The sequence below is a fragment of the Lactuca virosa genome, chromosome 8 (assembly GCF_052849685.1).
Source record: "Lactuca virosa cultivar CGN04683 chromosome 8, Lactuca_virosa_CGN04683_v6, whole genome shotgun sequence".
Classification (NCBI taxonomy): Eukaryota; Viridiplantae; Streptophyta; class Magnoliopsida; order Asterales; family Asteraceae; genus Lactuca; species Lactuca virosa.
Window position 1 is genome coordinate 264,394,158 of NC_136433.1, and position 7,886 is coordinate 264,402,043.

The following is a 7,886-nucleotide window of genomic DNA, read 5'->3' on the forward strand; positions in this document are numbered from 1 at the left end:
ATGTGAAACCTCTCATTCGAAGAATTATATGGTTTTGGTGATATGTAATTGTATTTGTGAGCTCGTTAGAAAGAGTTAGCGGGAGTTCCTTCTGCAGCTGATGGCAGAGAGTGGCGCGGTGATTGCCCTAGTAAAAACCTAGGAAGAGATTTAGTGCTGGGAGCCCTGTCTTGTGGGGGATTATTTGTGTGGATTAGAAGTGACTTGGAGGAATCAAAATGATCCTTGATGAAAGTACAAATATATGTGTAAGGTAGTATGGGCCCGTACTATTGGAAGCAGGGGATCTGTACTCGAGTCAAGGAGAGTTGCGATGAAACCAGGAAGCTTGTAGAGTATGAGATTACCGATATGTATTGATGCATAATATGATGGTTTGAATGGTTTATTTTCAGTATGGTGACTCTTCTAGGTAGACCGGTTGGTGGTTCTGGTGCTGGTGAGGGATTGGTATCAGGTTCTGGAGCCGGACAGTTGGACGATGTGACAACCCAAAAATTTCAATCCAGTAAAGTCAATCAATCCAATCAAATGTCAGACTCGTTCCTGCTATCTTTTAGCATTGTTTAGGGTCTGTCTGAGTGTTGTAAGCCTGGTACATTAAAGGTTTGGGTTTAAGGATGAGTTAACTTCAGTGCATCGTGTTGCATTCGAGCCAAAAACACCATCAAGTGGTGTGTACGGCCGTGAACATGAGTGTACGACCATACACTCAATGTGGCCGTACACCACCTCCCATATATAAGATATTCAGTCCATTTTTACCATTCCTCACACTTCCAAGTCTATAAAATCGGTTCTCTCTCAACTATCATCAAGCCTTTCACCTTGATCTTCAATTATGTAATTATTCCTTCCATTTATTTAGTTGATACACTCATTGACCTAGTATCACCCTTTGATTTCATCCGTGAAAACACCTCTTTTGGGTTAGATCACCAAGAACACCAAGAACACACACTTGTTCTTGGGCCGTGAACCCCCTAAAGACATCCAATAGTGTGAGTATTCCCTCTATCATCTAGTTAGACATGTTAAACACTTGTTTCTAGCCTTGAAACATCATCAAACTCATGATCATTAAGAGTGTACGGCTGTACACTCTTTCTACGGCCGTATACCCTTGTTTAGTTCATAACCATGAACCTTAAACACTTCTAGGTACTTGCTATCCATTAGAACTCTTGAACCCTTGAATCCCCATGAATCAAGACCCAAATTGCACCATTTTGGAGAGTGTACGGCCTTACACACTTGGTGGGCCGTGAACCTTGGCCGTACACACCTTAGGGTGGCCATGAACTACCCTTTGATCAATCACATGTGATTCTACACTTCATTTCAAGTGTTCCTTAGTCCCTTAGGTTGTTTCCCTTCATGATTAGTTGTTTTTACACTAATTATGTACATATATGTATCAATATATGTCATTTAGGACTCATTTGTCTCGTGGAACTTCTCATCCTTACTCGAATCTGCAATTGAATCACCCACATAAGGGAGTTCATACCCCTTTAATCTACCTTTTCAAATGACTTTTAATGCTTTTTAGGGGGGGATACAAGTTGAATACAATTGTTAAATTGTGTTAATAATTGTATGTGATATCAATTACACAAAGGATTTTCTTATGCTTTTAAGGATTACCTAATACTTCCAAAATGACTTGAAGTCATGTTATATCTTTAAAGTCATGTAAACTATTTTTGAAACGTTGTTAAAAACTATTTTAATACTGTTAAACTCTTTGAAAAAGATTTTATAAACTATTTCATATTATAATTGTCAAAATCATGTTAATATGTGTATAAGTATATAAATAAGACTTGAAGGGCTTAGGACTAATGAGTTGCCTTATCTCCTTTTCCTTGTTTGGATGTGGGTTTAAGGTAAGGTTATTTGTCCGAACGTCGTTTCTTTCTTAATTATATACATTATACATATGGGAATATAAAAGGTTATTTCAGTCGGTATCATTACCTTTGTATCATGCTGAGCAAAGGGATATATTCAGGAGAGATCATGACAATCAGATAGAACGTATAAATTATAATAGGTATAGTTTATGATTCAAAACTAAATATACAAGTATGATTCACGATTGTATACTTTACATTTCAAGTAAATTAGGAAAGGAAAGTACTAACAATTCAATTATTTACACCAGGATACGTATAATACTTTTAGTATATGGATAATATATTAAAGAAGTAATAATACATCCTACCGGGTTTGCACTAACAGCGGTACAAATACAACGTACCAGGGTTAGCAATCACGGGGTAATAATACATCATACCGGGTTTGCACTAACAGGGGTACAAATACGACGTACCAGGGTTAGCAATCACGGGGTAATAATACATCATACCAGGTTTGCACTAACAGGGGTACAAATACAACGTACCAGGGTTAGCAATTCTCGGGGTAATAATACATCATACCGGGTTTGCACTAACAGGGGTACAAATACAACGTACCAGGGTTAGCAATCACGGGGTAATAATAAATCTTACTGGAAACGAATGAGAAATCTATTTTTCTAGATAAGTATACAAGATATAAACAACTTTATCACATTTTAAACCCTAATTAACCATGATAATATTAGGGTAGTTATTCACTAGTAGTTTATTCTTTTTAAGAAATACTACTGTAGTATTCACTTTTCATAATTCAAATGGAACGGTTTTATGGGATTAAAACTACTTATCAGAACGGTTTTATGGGGTTAAAACTACTTATCAGAACGGTTTTTATGGGATTTAAAACTACTTTTCATCAACAAGAAGGAAGACATCCTTCTTATAATTTTATAGATAGTTAAAATTATGTTAAACCTTATTATAAGTATAATATTACTTATATGGAACAGTTTTATGGAATTAAAACTACTTATCAGTTGTAAAACAGAAAATATAGAATTTTGTGGAACGTCATCATTCGTTCACTTAAAACTAGTATAACATAAAGGACCTTAAATGGTTAACTTTATAATTCCTTAGTTTATACACCAGAGTTATACATAATTAATATCCGACTAACAGTGGAATGTGTGATTTCCGCCTTACTTCCTGTTCCTTGTTTGGTTGTGGGCTTAGCGAAGATTCACACATTTAACTGTCAGTTCGATATTAGGTTATATATGATTAGTATAAACTAAGTAATTGTAGAGGGAACTATTATGGTTATCATATTGTCATATCAGAAAATATAGGATTTTCTGGAGGAACCAGTTAACTTTTCCAAGAACTTAGAGTATACTTCATATAACTAAAATACTTATGAACTCACCAGCTTAAATGCTGATCTACTCTTTCAAAATAACTTGTATTCTCAGGAATCCAGTAGACAGGTACACTCCCGAAGCTTTTGAGAAGACTGTCTAGTACCGATCTGCGACTCTTGTCTTCTACTGTATCTACTTTGATGTTTGAATATGTAATGTTTAAACACTTATGTAAATCTTATACTTATTAATGCAATGGTTGTTTGTACTTTGATTACTATAATGCATGTGTTGTGATACTTACATGACGTCCTCCGCCCCCGAACGTTTCCGCCATTCTGGTTTGGGGGTGTGACAGATTGGTATCAGAGCATTGTTTATAGTGAACTCAGTATATCAGTCATAAAAGATATACAACTATAAACACATTGGGATAAAAACACTCTGACCAAGAATTATACTTTAAAATATAACAATATTTTATAAAAGTATAAGTACATGCAGAATATATATACTAGAACGAGTATCACAAGAAGAACAAAACAAAAGTATTTGGATGTTGGACATTGCAGTTAAACCTGGATAGTTATGTAATCATATCTGGGATCAATATAGCCTGATCAACTATATTCATTTGAGATATGACCAACATGTGTTTGGGAGTGATTATAGTGTTGCAACAAGTCTAAAACTTACCTAGGTACCAGAAGAATTCTAGAACCAAACATAAAGGTCAAAATACTATAGGAGTATTTTAGGATGCTATAACAATAAAACTGAAAACTTATAAACTTCCTACATCTAGAAGTTCAAGAATCAATCATATAATTAAAATACTATAGAAGTATTTTAAATACCATAAATAAACTTTTGGGAAATTTTAAAAGATCTTTTCTGGTAAGTCTATAATTACTAAGTGGATACGTTAAGGTTATATATAGTTGAGATTTTATAGACTTAGAATATGTGATTTTTCAATCTACTTCATTTTCCTTGTTTGGATGTGGTTTTAGTGTAGGATTACTTATTTAAAGGTCTATTTGATCTGGATTATATATAATCGGTACACACTATGTGATTATAGAAGGACTGGAAGGGATCACCTTCGTAAAAAATTTGATTTTTCTAATAGATTCTTTAGACATTCCCATTCTCGTATAAACCCCTAGATAGATGTAGTTACTCCAGCAGTCAATAGAAGAGTCAAGGAGGATCCAACAGAGTTACATTAGGAGAATTCTGAGAAAGAAACAGATGAGAAGTAAAGAAACTATAGAAATCATTTAGTGCTCCTATCCTATTAAGGACACCAATGAGAGGTTCGCATGAATTTCTGGGATTCGAACTCTTCATTACGAAGTAATGGGGATCAGTGTAAGAATCGGAAGTAAGAAGGCATAGAAATTCAATATACCTACGAAAGAGAAGGACACCATATAGATACCAGGAGAGAACAAATCATTACCGCCCAAAATAGATCAGAGAACAGAGGAAAACCATGCGTGATTCATGTGAAGTGTTTGAGCGCCTTTTCATCTCATTAATAACTAATAAATTAAGACAACCTAGTGAGTTAGTGATTACATTACTCACATTAGGTTTTGAGCTTACCGTCTTTTCCTGTCACGGCTAATAACAATAAATTGGATCACGGAAATCTCAATTGAGAGTGATTACTTCTCAAATTCATAAGTCTATTTTATGTAGACTTTATTATGAATTGTTTTCAAATCTTTTCGAAAGTTGGAAAACGATATCCACCAATCGAAGGTAACTTAGTTCGGATGACACTCGCTTTCTAACCATTCTAGAAACTTACTTCTACTCTTACTAGGATTGCATCATAGGGATGTAGGTCGAATCATTGAGAACCGGATAACAAAACGAAAAATTTATATGTATATATAAATGTTTAGAATACATCTAGAGGCAACCATTGTTGCTCACGAGCTCATTTTCTTATCGTGTAGCAGAATCATACCTCCAAAGAAACGTAGCCAACCCACCAGTAAAACCCCAATCCTTCAGATAGATTCAACTACGTTTCAAGCTGCGGTCACAGCAGCCGTAGCAGCTGTCATGGCTCACCTTAATGCTAACAACACAAATGTTAGTGGAAATGTAATTGGTAATCCGGTCATGGTGATAATCAATGTCAGCAACAAGTGCCTACTTGTAAAGACACTTCAGACTTCAAACCTAATATCCTGAAACGAAAGTTCGAGAACGAAAAAGGGAGTTGTTCAACTCAAGGACCTACTAAAAGGCAACAAACTAGGGCAGTCAATACCCCCATTAGCCCTGCTATTTCAACACTGACCACACCATACTTGGGAAACCTCCCATACTGTAGCAAATGCAACTACCATCATCATGGAGTCTGCCGAGTGCTGCATTGCATTAGATGCAACATGAAGGGACACACCGCCTGCATCTGTAGGACCCCAGTCGAGTTCATCACTTCAACTACCGATGTTGGAACCATTCCATCATGTCACCTTTGTGGTGAAATAGGACATTTTAAGAGGGGCTGTCCAACAGAGAAGAACGACGGGGGAGCAGGAGGAGTGTGACCCCAGAGAATGGGGAAGCATCAAAGAACCCTGCTATAATTTGGTACGCTTCCAAACCCCATTAATTAATTTTACTCTCTCGTTCGAACCAAATCACAACACTCATATAAAATTTGAAACCGTAACAGGTAAGCTATGATGGCTTAGTGTATACATTAGAGTAATTTATAATTAAGATTTGTAGACTTAAAGTGAGTGATCCTGCCTCATTTCCTGTTCCTTGTTTGGTTGTGGATTTAGGGCAGGGTTGCTCAGTCAAAGGTCTTACCAATCTTAATTATACATGACTTGTATACACCAAGCGATTATAGAGAGACCTAGTAAGGATCATTTCATGAAAGTTCATAATTTCAAATTATCAGAACCCTCGTATTGGTAGTACCCGCCAATTTCAAATCAAAAAGGGGATTCGTTTCAGTAATAACAAAATAAAACCGGAAGTGCTGAAAACTTATGTACATAGGATATTTCATCATGCTAATAATCATTTCTCCCAGATCGACTTAATATCTATTTCGTCAAGAAATTCTAACCTCTTCATCTGACATGGTTTGGCTTGGTCCTTACCATGCAAAATTCTTATGTTGTGTAAAGAACTTTTTCCATAATCAGCCGTCAGACGAAATTCTTCTAATCCATAACGAAAACCCTTATATCACCTCTCACTTCAAAACTTCAGAAGTACCCATGCGAAGGGTACCACGCCCTTCTAGCCTACTCAGTAGATAGGAAACTTGAAACGAAAAGCACCGAAGTAGTCTCAGAAGTCAGTAACCACCGAAGTACCCCAATAGATCTAAAGAGAAAAACATTGTACCGCAGGTCAAGTTTAAGAATAGAGACTAAGAACTCATTAGGTTAATCTATCGCTGCTAAGTGTATACGTGAGAGTGGTATATAATTTAGACTTAACAAGATTTAGGATGTGTGATTCCGCCCTATCTCCTGTTCCTTGTCTGGTTGTGGACCTGGGGCAGAATCACCCATCCGAACGTTTTTTCAAATCTAAATTATATACGACTTGTATACATGAAGTGATGATGGATAAGCCAAGTATGAGTCTTATCATGAACTTCTGAGCAAAAGCACGCAGGCTTACTATAACAATCAGAGATATCTGAGTGGGAGTGGTAGCGTATTATAATGGGCTTCATAATTAAGTTACACAAGGCAACAGGTGGACTTGATACCATTTTGAGTGATCATCGACTGATTAGCCAAGTACGCACACTTCCTGTCATTGTAAAGAAACAGGCAAAATAGAGAGGTTAACTAGAGCATGTGTCCAAGAGATTAGTTAGACTGCACGGTGTTCCAATATCTGTTGTCTCCGTTTGAGATAGTAGAATCATCTCCCAGTTCAGGCAGTCACTTCATAAATCTCTGGGAACTAGGCTAATCATGAGTATAGCCTACCATCCTTAAATCAACAGACAAAATAAGAGAACGATTCAAGCATTAGAAGTCATGCTGAGAGCATATAAGATCGACTTGGGTAAAGCAAGGGATGCCCATTTATCAACTAGTCGAATCTTTTACCATGCTAGCATTTAAAGTGGCTCCATTAGACACCTTATGTGGTCGTAAGTACAGATCCTCTCTGTGCTGGACTAGATTATGTGACACACAACTAGCTGGAGGTTCGATTTCCAGACGACACTTTCGTTGGTCCGAAATCCATCCGAGAAACTACCGAGAAGAGAGTACGAATCAGGAAGCGACGTAAAGCTTCCAGAATCAATCAGAAAAGCTACACTTTCCATAAGATAAAACCCTTGAAATTCTAGGTGGGTGACCTTGTCATGTGAAGGTTTCAACCGGAAGGACATGATACGCTTCGGAAAGCATGGAATGCTAAATCCAAAGTACATAGGACCATTCGAGATTGTTACTAGAATTGATCCAGTAATGTATAGAACTCGACTACCTCGAGACCTTGACTACCTTGAGAATTCAATAACATACACTTTATCTTTCACGTCTTTAACTTGAAAAGTGTTTGTCCGATGATACTTTTGTTATCCCCCTCGATTAGATCGAGGTAAATGAGAACCTCAAATTTGTGGAAGAATCCGTAGAAATCC